Source organism: Falco peregrinus, chromosome 5 (assembly GCF_023634155.1).
Source record: "Falco peregrinus isolate bFalPer1 chromosome 5, bFalPer1.pri, whole genome shotgun sequence".
Taxonomy (NCBI): Eukaryota; Metazoa; Chordata; class Aves; order Falconiformes; family Falconidae; genus Falco; species Falco peregrinus.
In genome coordinates, this window is record NC_073725.1 from 7,985,205 (window position 1) to 8,004,971 (window position 19,767).

Genomic DNA, 19,767 nt, shown 5'->3' on the forward strand with positions numbered 1-19,767 from the left:
ACACAAGGAAATAAGAGTGACTGTACTAAATTTCATAGAGCATGTCGCATAAACTAGTATATGTTGAAGAACTCCCTTGGAGTTCTCAGCTTCAGTGAAAACATTCAAATAAGGAGAAATGCAAATTTCAGATTGGAACTCTGCCCCAAATAATAATATTCAGAGCTTTGTTACTGTGCACAGACCAAAAATACTGCATCGTTAAGATCTGCAACATACTTTTCTTAACGTATGTAATTAAGAAAATATTTCTGGAAAGCAAATGAATTTGAAATTCAAGTAAGATTAATAGAACAAATATGAGAAATTTACGTTTTATACTATGGTAGCAAGCTGCAGAATAAAAATCAGAAGCTATCATTATCCAGAGCTGTTCATCTAACACAGTGGAGAGAAAAAACCATTGATACATACTGTACACACATTTTTATCCATGTATATAAATCAAAGGAAACAGCTTCCTTTAAGGCAAGCATATGAAGATACTAAAGCAAGATACAAATTAAATATTCATACATTCAATATTTCAAAATAAGGAATTTGGATACACACATGCATAATTTAAGTTCTATAGTGAAACCTGTCTACAGAGGCCATTTCTACTGTATTTCAACAGCACTGAAACTCGAAATGTACAATGCAGCCTTTCCATGCTGTGTTAAAACTTTAAAGTATATAGCAATTCATTTCAAGCGCTAAACATAGAATAAAGGCCACGTTATGCACACGGCACTTTTGCAGCGGAACTGCTGCTTTGCCCTCTTCATTTCAGCTCTGAGACAGGGCTGTCAGTCACACTGCTCTCCTGCAAGGTGCCTTCCGACCGCCCAGCAAGTTCCCTCGCTGGGAACTGAGGTCAAATGGGCAACTTCAGCTAAGAGGCTCACTGGTCCTGAAAAACCCACCGGTCAGTATTGACACTGAGTCAAATTCTGATCGCAGGCACCTGTTTTAAACTCCACAGAGCTGGTGCTCATAGGTAAAGCCTAAAATTGGCCCCTTACCTTGCTTTTATACATTCACCCAAGCCTCTCTGGAGTAAAAGATGAGATTTCAGACCTTTTTAATTGGCAAAAGAAAGCAACGCAAAACCAGCCTTCACAACAATATGTTTTGCAGTAGGAATGATTCTTTGTGAACACAGAACCTGAGAGTAGTTTACATGCAACACAGACATGTTACATTTTCAGAGATTATAAATTCCTATGCACACAAAAAACTGTGGTGAAAAAACCCACCCTACCACCCACCTTCCAACCTCAACACACATCATCTTCTGCATGTGCCTGAAGATACCACCATTCCTCCCCATATATTTAAAACCTTGCTGCTAAAAAGGAACTCTCCACATGAGTTATTAATGTGAAGATACTATTTTCTTATTAGAAGTTAAATGTATTAGTTCAAATATCAAGAGTCTCATTTTAAAAACATCCATTTTATTAGCAGAAAAATATCTCAAGTTAACTTTAAGAATACTTAAAGAGTACTTACATAAGAGGAAAACAGAACTACTCTATTTCTACATGTTTTAAAGTAAACAGTTATCTTTGCTTCTTAAAGGTCATTCATTTGATCTTGACACATCTATGAAATTATAGAAGCAAAAGCTAAATAAGTAGAAAAGTGATATTAAGCAATATAAAGCTAAGCAAAATTAGTATCTACATGGTAAATTACTTCATTGAAAACCATCTATGGATTCTGCAAAGAATATACTTTTGCCTTAGAGCTAGTACTTTAATTTTCAAGAACCAAGGAAAAAAAAATCAAAACTAGTCAGTAACAATGCAGCGTCGAAAAGCAATAAACTCAAAATTAAGTTATAAATAATTTAAAGCATGTCATGAAGATGTATTAATAATTCATCAGATAAATAATTTACTAAATAATCAAATAAATAAATAATGAAATACATAAATAAATCAGCAAATAAATAATTCTGCAAAATAACCTAAACAATAAGTCACTAAAACAAATGACAAACCTATGAAACTACAATGATTTTCTAAATTCTGATAGTTTTAAATAAACAAATGTATATAAACTAGATCAATCTTTGGTGGATAGAGAAGTATTTTTCACTGCTATTGGTGAATTCCTGATTACACTGCACAAGGATACAATTTTAGATTTTACAAGAGTGCAGTTTTTCCCTTGTAAATTATTAACATGATTGCTACAATACATCCTGCTCTGTATTTTACATGTAAATCCCTTTATGTAGTTCATTTTTTCCCCCAAAAAAATGAAAATCTCTTTACAACATTCTTAATTCACGGGTGTTGTTTTTTTTTTTTTGTCCTAGGTGCAGTACTTACAATACTGCAATAGCCTTCTTGGTGGTTCTCTTACTGTCTTCTGTAAACCTTCAGAAGTTTTGCTGCAGGGGGAAAACAAGTAGAATAACCTTAATTATTACAGATGGTATCTCATTCATTAGCGGATGACAAAATTTTATTTGAAAGCACAAGAAAAGCTGTTTTATAATTCTACAAAGCAACTTAATGTGAAACAGCCATTACAGTTTGCAGACTACCAAAAGTTTTTAGAAGTCTTTGGTGGAACGAGTTCAAGCAGACTGAGGCCTGTTTTTTGTATTTAAGCTGACACACAATCTGTGCAAACTGGCACTAATTCAGATGTAAAGACAAACCACGAGAAGGACAAAATACTTGGCTGACATCTAATGTTATCCTTGATTTTGGAAGTTCATAGCCCTTGAAAGAATACAGTGAGATCACTTAATATCCACTATTTAAGAACATTCACAATTTAATTATAACACTGCACTCCAAAGCCAAGACTGGTACCACAGAGGTCAAAATCCACTCATCTTCCAAATCAATTTTCATTCTCCATTTATTTTATGAATAATATTGACAGTCACCATAGTTTTCTTCAAAGTGGTATTCTGTAAATATAGCAGTTAAAGAAATGTGCCAGAAGTGTAATCATGTCATCAATTTTTATCCATTCTGTCAAAAAGGTTTATTTGCTTTCTTCTGTAACACACATTACAGGAAAGAGTGAGACACGGTTTTATGAACCATGCTACTGACATGGCTCCTTGATCTCCATACAGGACTGTAAAACTGAATGAATACATCAAACCTGAGGTTATACATTGTATATATGTATGGTTTTTTGCTACTTGGTTCAATGGAAATTAGTATGCAGTTTTGTTTCAGCTGGTAAGATCTCAAATGGTTGATGGTGCTGCTGTATTTCAGCATTTAAAAGCATAAAGGATAATTTACTCTTAAAACTACCTTGGCACATTATATTTAACAAGTCTCAAATTCTCTTTAGGGATTATAATAAGGAAACACTTTGCTTAATCATAAATTTTATATTTATCTTGGCTAAACACCCTCCTTTGGATAGACTGCCATGTTTTGTCAAGAAAAATCAACACAGTGGAAATGAAGTACTTGTTCTGTTGTGTGGTCATTCAAAAGAGTATGTAGAAGCAATGTAAATGTGCACCAGCGCTGCTGATAATTTCACGCTCTCATACACTCATTTCAATTTGCTTTAAAAAGGACTATTCCTCCTGGCTAAATATAGTCATCATGAAAAAGCATACCTCCCCTCTGAGCTAATAACACTGCAAGCCCCAAAACACAAGAGTACAAAAAACTTCTATATTGTAAGGAATCTGAAGCACTTCTTTCTCACAATATGTTTCTGAAGTGGGAGAAGTGAGACGGACTGGCTTTTTGCTAAGGTATTCTCTTTTAGTGCCCAGATTTCTGTTTGAGAATGACAATACATTCCCACACTGCATCTGTGAATCCCATCCACCCCCAAAACAAATCCTACACTTCCCAAATTCTTCTTTTCTAATGTAATGGATCCTTGCAAAAACAACATATACCCTCAGACATTTTGAGGATTACTGGGAGGCTCAGGAATGATCCTGAGGTTCTAGAATTAGACCCTTCTCTAGGAAGTACCACTTAGTCATAGATCATCTTCATTCATCTACAGCTTGGGAGCCTCTGGTAGCAAAGTGATTTTTCACCAATGAGTTACAGTAGAGCTAAAATTGTAGTTAAGACATCGGTGATTGTAAAAACACATTTTTTCTTTCTTTTAAAATTTACTTAGTTTTTAATTACTTTCATGTTTAATTTGGGCTTCTAATCTAGGGTTACAGAACTGTCCTCTCCACCCAACTAAAGAGTCATTAATTCCCTGCTCCAATAGACATGTACATCATTTAAAGAAAGGACACAAAACAGCCAGTCACCTGGGATACAGCCACCTTTCTCTTGCCATCAAATGCAAATTCTATCCTACACAAGAGTAAAGGACGGAAACAGAATGTGATTCCATTCCTCTGTTCTGCCAGCTGGTCCTTTTCCCCCCAACGCAGTACAGGTTCCTTTACTCAACAGATCATATAGAAGATTGGTCAATGGAAGACTGAAGCAAAAGGCTGTGTCATTCAGGTGTACTTCATGGAGCAGGAATAAGAGATATCTAGTAATTGTGCGTGTTCTGTACTCTGCCCAGGCTGAGAAGCTGAGTGCTACAATGATGGAGGCCACCTTGCTGGTACTCAAGTTAATTTGGGTGATAAGGCAAGGAACTGGATTGCACCACATACCCAAGAACAAATTTCAAATACTTACAATGGCAAAATTATAGATAAAGTTCACAGTAAAAAGCACTGAGCAACAGGATCTTCTACTCTCCACCTTTGGGTACTGATATCAACAGGAAGTTTCTTAGTTTGCAAGTACAAATCAGATGAAAAGAAACTGCATGCTGCTGCTTCTTCCCTTTGGGAACTCATGAACATCGGAATCAGGTAAATTTTAGAAAGAGGTTACCATATAATTTCAAAATTTAGGACAGGAAATATTTTTTTTTTTATTGTTCAGGAGTAAACACACAGGAAAGGAGAAAGGCTGGACAGACAATATTTAAAAAAATTACAGGTAATGTAAGGTGCAGACCACTATATTCTGACTTACATTTCAAGGATTCCTTGAATCGTTATGAGTTACACAGAATGTTTTGCATTATCAATGAAAAAAAAATAATACTGCAATGGATTATTATATTCAGGAACTTTAAAAATGTGTAAATCCTTTCCAGGTCAGAAGCCTCATTCCTCTGCCACACTTCCCTCACTCTATTTATTACAACTGATTTTAATTAAATTAAAAGTTATCTGTTTGGTCCACTTCATGTAGAAAGATTTTTTTGTGACTCCATACAGTACTCAATTTTTTTAATATCTCTCTGATATATTTTTATCACACAAAAGCAAAGATTGCTTCTTATACATACTGTATAAGTCTAACAACTGCAAAAGTATCCTAGTCTTACAGTCAGTTATAGGCTAATTTTGAGTATGTTCCTGTAAGAAAGAACTTTGAGTATTTCTTGAATAACTTTTTAACCAGCTTCTTCCAACTGTCTCAGTAAAAAATTGATTTAGAAGTATTAGAATATATAGTAAAATGTAAAGTCTCAAACTACTGAATTAACTGCTAACAACACACCACACAGCTCATTTGACTGTTACGACCCACGTTTCCTAGTTGATTTTTAGATAAAAACAGGCAGATTACTAGCAAAGGTTTATCTCAAATTCCCACATGTACAGCATGCCACATTAAATATATGCAAATCAACATCTTTCTCCTCTAGTTTTTTTGAGCTGACAACTCATATGACCTGAAGCCATGGTTAACGATTACAATTATTTGACTTTCATATTTATACAATCAGTCATCAGATATGCATGTTAATTGTTTTTAACAGATAGTTTTGTATTCTAATGATCAACAGTAAGCGTACATTTTACCAGCTTCTTGATTTATAAGAAAATAAAACTTGTATCAGTTTTCACAATTAACCCTTCATTGTATTGATTTGCAGTATTCACTGATGACTTCACAGTATGTTAACCTCGAAGTACTCCAAACTAGGAGATCTTTATTTTTGTAGCAAAATCTGATTTTCCAGTTAAAGACACTCTTCTATTGCATTTAAAAAACACAATTGCTACCCTATTTAAATAATATATTGTCTATTAATTAGAAATGGTGAAACATAATTAATGCTTAAATGGAATGGGCAAAAAAGTAATTTACAGTTATTTCATATTCACATTTTGCTACTTGAAGTTTTTTTCTCTTTTACAAAGAGCATTAGTCCCACAATTCTTGATTCTAATAAGCCCTCAAATGTCATATACATGACAAAGTACAACCCTACATTTAAGATCCTTATTTCTCAAATAATATGCTTAAGGCCAAAGCATTCCTCTATCACAAAATGTATTACTGTATCGGTTAAGGGTTTTTTTCACATATTCTTTGCAATTAAGTTTTTATTTCAGATTCCCTATTTACTGAAGCATCAAATACAAAATTACAAATTGCTCAGATTTGCGCACGAAGGACTGACTATTTGTTAGTTTATACAGTGTGCAATTATCATCTTACGCAATTAATGGTGGTTGCTCTTTAACAATATCCATATATAAGGGAGTGGATATTGCCTTTTACTGTCAAAACGAACAGATCATGTCATTCCATGGAAGGGCTCTCCCAATTTAGGCCTTAATTGTTGTTGGACTAAAGGCTTATGCTCCAATTCTGATAAAGCAAGAGCTGCTGAATCCCTTTCTCCGTTTATTTTAATTTCTGCAAAACGCAGAATCTTTCTACTTTCTGTAAAGAACTGAATGAGGTGCCGAGTCTATTCATCTTTTATCCAGGTTAGCATCGGACACTCCAAGTTCTGCTACTATTCTCTTTTTGGCTGTCTGCTCCAATTAATTTCAAGTGAGATTTATCCACTATGAGTTTCTGAGATATATTCCCCAGAACAAAAATCAGCACGGAGACATTAGAGTACTTGTCCCAGATATACAATGCTGACTCAAGTTCCTGTGATGTATCATGGACAGAAGAAACTTAACACCATGTTACCACAACCATGAACAAGAACCTTAACCTCTAAAACACTGCTTAATGGACTTTAGTGATTTTTTAAAAGGTCTTGATTTCACACTGAACATAATGGGAAACATATCCAATATATGGCAGGATTCTATTGCTTTCCTAGTAGTTATTTTCCTTAAACTAAGGTCTGGTGTCATGGGAAATACTGATAATGCAAATAAATTCTCTTCAGTTTTCCCTGATTGGGAAATACCTTCTTGGTCTTCAACAGATCTTCATTTCATCCTGACCATAAATGAGGAAGTCTGGGGGTCTACAGTTTTAACAGCACAGATACCAACACCTGGTTTCTTTTGAAAAATGCAGCACTAGCAGTTAACCACCTTGAAGTCTGACTAAAAGGTTTATACTTTTGGAGCCAAGGCAGACCTTAAGATTATGTAAAACTCCAATATAAATGGCCAGAATAGCAGGAAATAAAACACAAATACTCTGAGAAGACAATCTACATACATATACTTTATGCCTAAAGATCTTATAAACTTAAATATAATTCCTAGTTTCTAAAAATGCTTGATACCCTCCACTTCTCTTAAATTTGGCAGTGTTAAAATTACAGACCCAGCCACATCAGCTATGGAGAAAACCAAGTAAAATTTAACAACTGCATAAGTATGGGCCGACTGAGCCAAAGCAGTCCTACTTTGACTCATAAATACAGCACATTCATTTAAGTCAGAATTAATATCAACATTTTCACAAGATGCATGAACTTGATAAAGTTGGAAACAAACAAACAAAAAAAAGCAAGCACTGTTTACAGCTCGCTATTTTAAAAAAGTATGTTAATTGCTCATCATAAAGATCAATGGTTAAAAGTAGCATATGACTAACAATACTTAGCATATTTATTAAAAACCACGAGGAAACACAAAGTAGAAAGCAACTGATGACACCTTCTGATGACAATCTTTATGTAAAGAACTGTAACTACAATAAATTCCATAGTTAAAGATTAAATTAATGCTAGGAGTAGAAAGAAGACCAATAAAATGCATTCTGGGAAATGAGAAAGTAGCATAGCTAGAAAACGTCCAGCTGCAAGACAAACATTATGACTGCAGTGACAGCATGCCACCATCCAGACCACTACAGCCAGTGTAGATTACTGAGACTCTTAGGGGGATCATGGGGGGGGAACTAGGTAAAAAATATCCAGAAGCTCAATAGAAGTGGCTTAGCATCCAATAGTCACTGCATAGTCTTAGACACAAAAACGAAATTGAGGCCCATGAAATACAGAAAGCCATTTACTGTACTGGCCCTGTTGCACAGCAAGATGTTCTTTTGCACCGTTTTACACATAAGAAAGAAACACGGAAATGAATAAGTTTAATAAAATTAGGTAGCTAATTTTAACTGTCTGTATCCCAAGGTGATCCAATTTGATTAGAAATCACCAAGAATAAGGGTTTTCCATTGTCCTTGATGTAGAAAGTATAGCCTTTAAGATGTTTAGTTAACTCAATACCAAAAATATTTAACTATTTTGTAACGCATTGTATAACCTTGACAAAGAAAAAATACATTATTTATCAGCTGAATGAGTTCCATACAGCCATACAAATCCCAACAAAGGTGCAAGGCATGGAACGAAAATACCAAAAAATGGAGAACAGGGGGAGGACAAAAGACATATTGCTCATTTTGATGCCAAATTTATCTAAGCATACACGTACGTGATCTAAATGTGATAAAAAGCATATTCACAGAACCTCAAAGCAACAGTTTGTGAAATGGAAAACCTTACATCACCTTCAGGATGTTTTATTTCTACCAACATAAGTAACATTTGCACTCCCTGAATCTCACACCATTTTATAATTCTGACTAAATTTCACTGTACTTATTAACATTAAGAAACAGATTAATAAGAATGGCAATAGTTCACTTGCATAAAAGTGGCCTGCTACTTTGATGCTCCCTGTCTATAGCAAGGTGGCACATGAATACTGCATAAGCAGCCAAATGCCTCTTCTGACATGAAGACTCCTTCAGAGATAGAAAGTGCACCAGGACAACTATTGCTTGTTGCATCCAAATGGACGAAACATGGAAACTTCACAGCTAAAAAACCCAAAAGGCTGCACAGTTTCTCTTAGAATGAGTGAATATTCAACACAGAATCATCAAGTTAGTGAATGCAAACCACAGCAGAAAACTGCTGCAAATTTCAATCCTGTTAGTGGATAGATGAATTTAGGGAAGAGGATGTAAGCATCATCAACGTAGGACAAAATTGCTGGGTTTTATTTTAAACATGCTTAAACTCAACGTTTTGACTTAAATATTTAAGAATTATTTTAGTCTGTACGTTTTACATCTTGCCACCTGAAGCTGGCAATCCGAATGTCTAGAATAGCACATTTGGAACGCTGAGTTATATTAACATCATACTAACTATAGCAGTTCAATTTCAACAGATTTCTCTGGGTTTTTGCATATTGCTGAATAAATGACTCTGGAATTAGCTTACTTTTCTTGGAGGCATTATATGAGATTATTTCTTAGTCTCCTCTTTGACTTAGTACACCTCTTAAGATAATTTATTAATGTTTTGGATATCTCATTCATCATCTATTATTACTGGTGTCATAAATTAGAGGAATGGAACAAAGCACTGGACTATACACTTTTTCCATACTCATCAATAAAATAGCCACCTCTTTTAGCAAGCACTGCTAAGAAGTCAGTTTATTGACTAGAGCGAGACCAGCAGCACTTTTTAAACTCAAATCCCCAAAGAGATTATTGGATTTATAGTATAATACGTTATTAGTGAAGTAAAAACCAGGGCCTCACCTTTCAATATAAAAGGATAGAAACACCTGGTCTGCAAAACACAAAAGCACATCTGTCTTTGTTATGTCCTGTAAGTTACTCAGATGAATGAGAAGGCTCTTCTCATTTGTACCAGTTTTGTATGAAAAAAAATGGATTAATTGCTGAAAATGCTGTAATTTTGCCAGCATACTATAAAACAGTAAAAGGGGGAGGAAAGATTCAACTAACAGAAACTTAAATGGCAGTATTTAAATCTGTGACATTAGTTCTCTGAAGACAAGTTACCTAGACCAGTGATAAGTAGGAAAAACAAAGTCCCTTGTCATCACTAATTTGTGGGTTTTTTTCCTTAATTAAGACAACCTAAACACAAAGGATACTGGAAAATACAACTGTGAGGATTTCAGAAGATTTTCAAGATAATGATCATTAATGGGAATCCTACAGGTAATAAGTTACATAGCAGTATACTATGCTACATAAAGTACCTGAAAGATGACAGAATGTTATTATGAGAACATTAACTACTGACTTAATAATATCATTATGCCTGCATTAAAATACATCTTTGAATTAAGTTTGAACACTCAAAACCACTCTGATTTTAGGCAAAGACTCAGTTGATACATTTTGTGCACGTTCACTGTTTACATTCCTTTAACAAGAAGCAAAGCTCTCACTAAAGAAAATGAATATTTTTACATGACGTAACAGTACTGCACTCACATCCTTTCTAACTGCTACGTGAAAAAGTTTGAGCCTATTTTAGTAATTCATTAATGGAATTAGATACCGAGTTCAAGTCCTTATAATAAAAGAAGAAAAGGACTCTACACGTTAGACTTAAATTGGGTAAAATGCTTCAGATTAGCAACCGTGTACCTAATTTCTAAATGGGGAAGAAACAGTTGTTACTTTTTCTTCTTTAGACATTACAGATTAGGTACGTCGGGCTCCAATATGAGCTAACACAACAAAATCACTTTTCCCAACTAAATAAAAAAGTCTGTCATTGTGCCACTTCTAAATAATGGAACCCTCATTATCTTCCATATAGAACATTCACTATCTATAGTAATTGATGATTAATATACTTGTACCAATGTTTTTTAAAGCTAATTCAACTAAACACATACATACAGATGCACTTTTTCCCTTTATTATGTTTAAAATTATTAATGAAACTGTTTAATGAACTACATATGACACTTTCCTATAGCACAATTACCAATGGAATAGAAAATTAAATACGTGAGCTGCAGCTTTTGTTAGCCTCCAATTTGATTGGTGTCTGGCAACGACCATGATACCTGTTATTCAATCTATAAAGGTACCTTGCAATAAAAAAAGAAACTTGTCATTACATGACTAAAAATAGGTAGCACCCTCCTTGTACTAAGGTGCATGTGGTTTGAGGATTGACACGAAGCAGAGAAACCAATTCTTCCTCTACATGAGAGCAGCCATTTGCACCCTCACGCTTATCTGTGCTTTACTTTGTATAAAAATGTGTATTGTCAGGGAAAAACTGAGATTTACTCTTTTCTCCGTCAGTTATGATTTTCACCCATCATGTAGGTTCTCTGAATTCCATTTGTAGCCTCAGTGAATTTCTAATTTCTACAACAGGAAACGTTATTAGACAGGAGACTATAAGCATGTCATACCCCAAATTTCCAGCAGCAGTCATTACCCAGCAGAGTAATAGCTACTAGATAATTCTCTGGTACAAAAAGGACTTTTTTAATTGAACCTGATCTCCCATGACTGATAGGGGTGCTCTATCAACTGGGGTAGTAGCCAAAAAAAAAGAAACTGTTGGCAATGGCACCAGCATTCCATCATGCAAGTGCTTCCTTGATTCACTGTTTCCAAACCATCTGAGATTTTTTCCCTTCCTGCTCTTTTTGTTCACGAAGTGGAAAACTTAGGTCTGCATGAAATTGTCCACAGAACCTCAAATCATGGACCATGCATTGCTGATTTACCTAAGACCAACTACAATATATTAACCTTGGGATGCACAGGAAAAGGTTTATCTTTTCCTTACCTTAAAGAGACTATTTTCTTACCTAAAACTTTACAACAAAACCCCAGTGAAGGATATCCAGAACTACCCAATCTTCATAATTTTTCAGGTAAATAAGCAGGTAAACCTGTTGTCTATTCTGAATACATAATTTCACTTGTTGATGACAGGTTTCAACATTAATTAATGACTTTGTGGAAGTACTGAAAAATCACTGAAATAATGCTTTAGTTTAGTCTATATGGAATTTGGAACACAAGAAGCAAATTTCCTCAAATAATTATGCCAACGTAACTTTCCTTTAACTCCTGTTACCTAATTATCATAACTTCTAGGCCTGCCGAAAATGTCATCAATGAACAATAAATTGCACAGTGAATAGACACCAACCACTGAGAAGTAAACAAAGGTAACACTTTAGTTAGAATATAGAATTAAAAAAAAAAGGAATCTTGAATTCAGTATTTTTCCTTTTTTTAACGTTTTTTTTTTTAATTAAAGGTTCTACAAGACACGATGTCTTGTCTTCTTTTTAACACGAGAGATCCAAAAGGCTTCAGATGTTTATATACCTGCTAGATAGGATCAGTACCCATAGATGTTGATTCTTACCATGGTTTTAAGGGACACCACTCCTATGTTCTCTAATCACAGAAAGAACATGAAATTTAAACCTTTACTTCTCAGCAACATCCTATCCTCTAAACCCTGCCAAGTACCTGTTCTTAGACAGACACATATTTTTAAAGCCCAGGTATTGGAACATTCATTCATGTAGTTGATTGGACAACTGAGGAGACAGTATTCTGAAGCAAGCAGACAGGCACAAGTGGAGGGCAGAAGCTGATCCCTTCACATCTGAAGATAAATCCCTCCATGTGGGGCTGTGATACTCATTTCCTCAACACAATTACCACTAGTAAAGAAGCTTACTACAGCTACATGATTTAACAACTGTTAAACCAATATCGTTAAATTCAGAATCCACTAGAAACATACTACAAATTGTCACAAAGAAATAGGGCTTGTTTACTCCTCATTACAGTGTCAGTGAGTCAAAGAGTTATCTTAAACAACAAAAGCCTGACAGAAGGAAATGCCGCCAGCTCTGTCAGACTCCTAAAAGAGAAAGTCAAGGCTCAAATGATTGCGTTGATCTTTGACTGAAACTGTAAAACAAGTCAGTGTCTTCAAAGCCAAACATAACACTGCAGCCAACAGTAAGGAACCCTTTCATTTTTTTTCCATACAACTAATTTTTTTTTATGTCATCAGTTCTGGAAATTTTTAATCAGACTAAAAAAGTGTCAGCAAGGCCAATGTACATGACCCAAGCCCATGAACAACCATGGGACTGGTTTTCCTGACTAATTTATTTTTCCTTCTCTCTCCTAAATTCCAGTATCAAGACTTCTTATTAACAGGGACTTTAAGGTTTTAACCAGCTTTTAACCAATGCTTGTTTTTCTTCCACTCTAAATCTGAACAATTGCTCAGATTTGTTCACTGACTAAACTCCAAAGTATCCATATTTTATTACTCACATGGAAATTGGATTGCTACTCACAAGACTTCAAGGTAAAACACTTCACTGACACAGATCAGAATCTAAAATTCATCCTGTTTAAAGACTAACAGCCTTAAGATACATTCTTTCATGCTCTTAATTCAAATAAAGGTGATTTTATCCTTAGTTATCCTTCCTGATCTCCTGATTCTCAGCATCACCTCTGATGTTCTACATAATTCTGCCCATCCTGACTTCACAAACATTTCTAATTTAAAAAAAGCCTACCTTCACTAGATCCATTTCAATGTATCTTCCAGTGTAATTTTACAGTGTATTTATAAGATTCCTGCTGCCACTCATTAAAAATCATATTCATCAATGTTTACTTTTTAATTCTAGATATGACTTTTTTTGAAATTAAATTTTAACCCATACCAAGTAAATTAATGTTAACATAGCACAGACACCATAACCACTACAGAAGACCAATAGCAGATATAAACAGTTAATTATTAGAAACAGAGCCAGAAAGAATGGACAGACAACAGCTTAACTTAATCAATTGGTGCACACCCTCTTCTTCCCACCTCTCACGTCCAGTAAATTTATCTTGATTATAACTATATTGGTGAGTTCAAGTTTTTTTAGCTGCAGGTCTTTCCATCACTGACATCAACAGTGAAGTCACTCAGAACTGGTAAGTACAGACCAATATTTTCTTCCTGGAACAAACCTTAAGCATCCAGAACCACAGGCCTTCAACACTGGACTTCATGAACTAAGTGCTTACTCAGCAGGCATCCAGAAAGTAATGCATTATTTCACTTAGCCATACCAGTGCTTTATTATGCATTTTATGCAAGAATTCATAATGATAACAAGGTATTGTTTGACACGCAGCAAAAACATACAGGCAGATAATTCCTCTGACCCCACCAGATCAATTAAATTCCGTAACAGAGACAAATACCTTCAGAATAGCAAAGCAAGACAACAGAAATCCTCTGAAATGCTAGAAAAAGCCAAAGAATATATGCTGTGAAGAAGCAAACTAGGTTTAAAAAATAAACTGCACTGAAGTAATTCTCTATGCTACTGTTAAAGCTGTTTTCAGTAATGTACAGCATCACACACAATACTTCACAGTAAACCAACGTCATGTATTCACATGCTTGCCAGAAAGAGATGGCATAGGCTACCTATCCAGAGTGCTTACTATTTACAAATATGCATTTCATTTTAATAGAATAGAGTAGGATAGTTTCAGTTGGAAAAGATCTTTAAGATCAGAGTCCAGCCTTTAACCTAATGTGGACTGCCAAGTCCACCACTAAACCATGGCCCCAAGCACCGTACCTACATGTCTCTTAATACCTCCAAGGATGCTGACTCAACCTCTTCCTAATAGCCAATCTAAACCTCCCCTGGCACAACCTGTTTGCCCTATCACTTGTTACTTGGGAGAAGAGATGGACACCCACCTGCCTACAACCTCCTTTCAAGTAGTTGTGGAGAGCAATAAGATCCTTCCCAAGTCTCCACTTCTCCAGACTAAGCGATCCCAGTTCCTTCAGCCACCCCTCATAAGACTTGTGCTCTAGATGCTTCACCAGCTTCACTGCCCTCCTTTGGACATGCTGCAGCACATCTAAGTCCCTCTTGAAGTGAGGGGCCCAAAACTGTATTCAACATGTGGCCTCACCAGTGCTGACTACAGGGGGATGATCACTGCACTGGCCTAGTCCTGCTGGCCACACTGTTTCTGATACAAGCCAGGATGCTGTTGGCCTTCTTGGCCACCTGGGCACACTGCTGGCTCGTGTTCAGCCGGCCATCAACCAGCACCCCCAGGTCCATCTCTGCCAGGCACTTTCCAGCCACCCCTCCCCAGGCCTGTAGTGCTGTGTGGGGTTGGTGTGAGCCAAGTGCAGGACCCAGCACTGAGCCTTTATTGAACCTTGTCCAGTTGGCCTCAGCCCATAGGTCCATCCTGTCCAGATCCCTCTGCAGAGTCTTCCTGTGCTCCAGCAGATCAACACTCCTACCAAGCTTGGCCTTGTCTGCAAACTTACTGCAGAGTGCACTCAATACTCAGAACTAGCCCCAATATTGAGCCCTGGAGAATACCACTTGTGACTTGTGACCCATCACCAAGTACACTTAACTCCATCCACCACCACTTTTTGGGCTCAGCCATCCAACCAGTTTTTTACCCAGCAAAGAATATAGCCATTCAGGCCATGAGCAGTGAGTTTCTCCAGGAGAATGCTTTGGGAAATGGTGTCAAAGGCTTTATTGAAGTCTAGATAGACAACATCCACAGCCTTTTCCTCAGCCACTAAACAGGTCACATTGTCATAGAAGGAGATCAGGTTAGTTGGCCTTTCGTAAACCCCTGCTGGCTGGGCCTCATCACATGGTTGTCCTGTACCTGCCAAATGTTGGCACTCAAGACAAGTGCCTTAAGCATAGATGTTTTCACCCTAAAATTACACACACACATTGCAAGCAATACTTAATAAAAAAAAAAATATAGCTTAACTAATGAAATCGGTTGAAGTCCAAAATCTAAATATGAAGCCAAGTCAACCTCAAACAGCAGGAATAATGTCCATGTAAGTTTTATATCCTGTACTTCCCAACCTCCTGTACATTTACAGAAGCAAAATACATTAACTTAGAGAATGTATCCTTAAATTCTTTAACATTTTTTATTATGAGGGTTTACCTTCACAATCAAAAGAGTTGCACTATGAAAACACATTTCATGTGATCTTAAACATAAAAATAAATCTGTTGCATTTCTATCTTCTAGTCACATGACAAGATAACATGAAGACTATGTCATTTGAGGATTACGAAAACAGTTGTGTGTCTAATTATTAGTCTGGGTCACCATTGAAAGCCCTGGTTATTCACTCGCCCTCCTTTATCACATATGCTGGACTACAGACTCCTCAAACAAAGTTTCAGTTTGATGACTATATACCTGATCAAGTGAGTGAGCTGTAGAAGTAAAATACAAAGTTCCTAATAAATACAAATCTAATTTACTTTTACTTCTGCATATTTCAAAATTTGATGTGCTCTCACAGTCCATGTCTAACAATGAACCATTTCCCTAACTGTAATACAAGACCAGCTGCTGTAACGTTGTCTTTCTCCACAAATCAGTCACTGAAGATAGCAATGCCTATCAAGTAGACTTTAGTAAATATAGTCCACCTGTAGGACTGTAGGAAATTTCTGATAGACTAAGGCAGCACCACCAGCATGGGAGAAAAACGTTTGCATGGTGAACTATCACAGAACAGTTTCTCCTGGTTTTTTTCCCATGCATGCACACTTCAGTGCTGTTCTAGGAACAGCAGCTGTTTTCTGGCCAGAATGCTCCAGACACTTCCTTAGGATCAAGATCCACTGAAAGCGAAGATAATTTGCTTACTATATATATATACATATATATAAGGTTTATGTATCCTATTTAGAACTCCAACATGCTTATATGTATACATAGCACCTTTTACACTGACTAAATATTGAAAATCTCCCAGTATCTACTCTATCTTAATGAGATATAAATAAAAATATAATAAAATAAAAAAAAGAAACAAAACCCAAATTTATTTTTTTTTTTAATTCATTACAGAATTAAGGGAACAGGTGGCGCTTGGAAATGCATTTCATGAACTGTCATAACCAAGACAGACTGGGTGACACAAGCATATACACCCAGATCCACCACAGCTGAGTGGTCAAAGATGCATGATGCCTTGTACGAGTATTTCACTAAATGAATAAGAAGAGTTTTTCTTAGTCAGTAATACATTATCAATTGACTTTACACAAGCATTACTGAACATTAAAGTGTGAGGATCAGATGTATTAAGACAAAAGTTAAAGCAAAAAGAGAATTCAGCTTTGGGCTAAACATGAGCTGGAGACATCCAGCCAAACAAAACCAAGGTGATTAAGCTGTGTAGAGGTCAGCATCTAAGACTTCCACTGTACCCAGTCAACAGACTGGGACTAAATTCAGATGTAACCATTCACATCCAGCAGAGTATTGAGTTTTCTTCACTTACTTTTGGTGACAGAAACTTCCTTATACATTCCCTGCCAAATATCACTTGGCAGGATCTGACAATGTGTACAAGAGGGCAGACACTGTGCAGCCCCTCCTCACCGTATTTCTGCAGAAGGGCATTTCAAATGAAGATTTAATTGGGCATAGGGAAAGAAAAGTCCAGCTTTAATCTCACCTTATCACTGTCATTCCCTCTAGACCTAGAGCAGATAGATCTATGCCATTCCATCATCAAGGTGCAGCTGGGTCACTAACAAGGGGCAGCTATTCCACACTCAATGTCAGACCTTTTCTATTAGAAAAGTCACAAAATAATTCTCAAGAGACCAGGTCGTCTGAGGACACAGGGAGTTTGGGGGTTTATTTGTTTTTTCTTTCGTCGTATTATTAATAAAATAACTCGTCTTTCAAGAACTATTGTTAATTTACACGCACCCATGGGCACATGAATGCCCAGCAAAGCTTGGTGCAGTCATATGATCTGTAACCAACTGTCCTGGATGACAAAGCTTACAGCAGAGAGTTGAACTTTGAGCTCTGGCTCTAAGACAGTCCACTTCAGATACACTAAAGAGGCTGGATGGCAGAGCTAGAGTTCTGAGAGGAAGTTATCACAGCAAATGTCCAGTGTGGAAGAGAGAGCTTCTCCTTCTGTCTTTCACCTATGCAAGATGACAGATGTCAGTTATCTTTTTTTCATTTGTTTACATGTACATGTGATTAAAAAGTCTGCTTGCATTTCAATTTCATTTCACTGTCTGTAATTCTTTACCTGTGTCTTCAAGTCAATATATCACAATGGTGGCACAGACTACGAAAGTAAATACTTTGAAACACTCTGTAAAGACAGTGAAAGTACAGAAATGTATCTCAAGTTACAGGGAAGAGGTTAGCATATCAGAAGGTACTACATGGAAAGCCGTAGTAACCAGTGGATGCTACAAACAGACAGAGCAATGAATCATGACAACCCCTATACTAGCTGTTACAACAGAATTCTGGAATTGACGCTTGTTTCTGTTCCTTCAAAACTAGGCAAAATGAACACAAATAAAATTGGCATGGCCATAACATTTCACCAACCAAAATTCTTAACTGTAGACAGCAATAAGTCTCAAGTGAAATGGCAGTTAATTTATTGCTGTCAGTTCAGGACACTTCAATGATGAAATCATTGCAAACTGTAACTCAGGACTTTGAAAGATAAATACTATCATGTTGAAAAAATGAAACTGCTACCTCTGAAGTTAACCTGAATAATAATTTTAGAAGTTGTCTGGTCAGGGTGAGTAAGAAACATTAGTGGAAATACAATACTAGCAATCTAGAGACTTGCTGGCAACTTAAGTTTTTGATTTTTAGAGGAGAAAGTACAGGTAGTATACCAAACACATCAGAAACTGTGTCAGCTTAGTGTAATATACTATTAGAGATACCTTTCTAAATCAAACTGAATATTTGAGAAAAATGATAAATCCTCAACTGCTTTTTCTCTCTCAGTATCAAATACATCTTTGTCACCATTTTCCATTACTCAGGTTTGAAAGGGGGAGGTGATCTTCATCAGCCCCTCTTCATCTTCCAATATATTCCCATCTCATCTGAAACTTTGTTATTGTTGCTTTTAGTAAGATCTATACATGTAAGCATCAACTTGACTATACATCTAAAATCATCATTTTTCCCACTTATCCAACTGCCTCCCAATCAAATCTACACAGTGTGCAACTTCTAAAATGCTCATCTAAATGGTTGACAAAGTCTTCAACAACTGTAAAGAGAGCTGTCTTTAATGATCAAGCCTCTCATCAGCAATTTTACATTATTTTTATTTGCATCTTTACCATTGAATATCATTTTACAATAATCTAAGGCAACCCTTGTAAAAGCATGTGTCTTCCATTACTCCCACAAACACTGTTAGCCAATACAACCTGCTTCAATATCTAAAACTGTATCTTTATTGGTAATAGATTTGTTCTTCCTTGCCCACATTTCTTTTCTAGTAAGCAGTTATGTGGTGCTTAGCTGCCTACTGTGGTTAACCCACATGTGACACTATCTTACCATCACATCTGTTCCCGCTGGACCTAGACATGGCTTGAAAACAAAGAAGAAGAGGAGCCTGAAATGCAAAAAATTCAGGCAAACAAAGTGTCGAGACATACACTGTAAAAAAAATAAAAAAGAAGAATGGCCAGCAATGGTTCAAGACACATTATGTTTCATTTTTCCAGAAGGTGGAATCTTAGAATTATGCTAGGTTCTTCCTGCTCAGGAAAGTCCTAGCAAGCACTAGAGCAGAGAGAGACTACAGAGAAACGAGTAAGAGGGATCTAAAAGAAACACAGTGTTTAAAAGAAAGGGA

General features: G+C 36.2%; 1 protein-coding gene across 3 annotated transcripts in view; it reads right to left on the reverse strand.

The window, feature by feature from the left end:
• TBC1D5 (TBC1 domain family member 5) overlaps positions 1–19,767 on the reverse strand; it is a 326,048-nt gene that overhangs the window by 294,602 nt on the left and 11,679 nt on the right. For 2 of the 3 annotated variants that reach the window (XM_055806535.1, XM_055806536.1), the window contains exon 2: positions 2,322–2,383. The exons of the other annotated variant lie outside the window; for it this stretch is intronic. The gene's annotated coding sequence lies outside the window, so the exon portion shown is untranslated. The remainder of the gene's footprint in view (positions 1–2,321; positions 2,384–19,767) is intronic. 3 annotated transcript variants of the gene reach the window in all.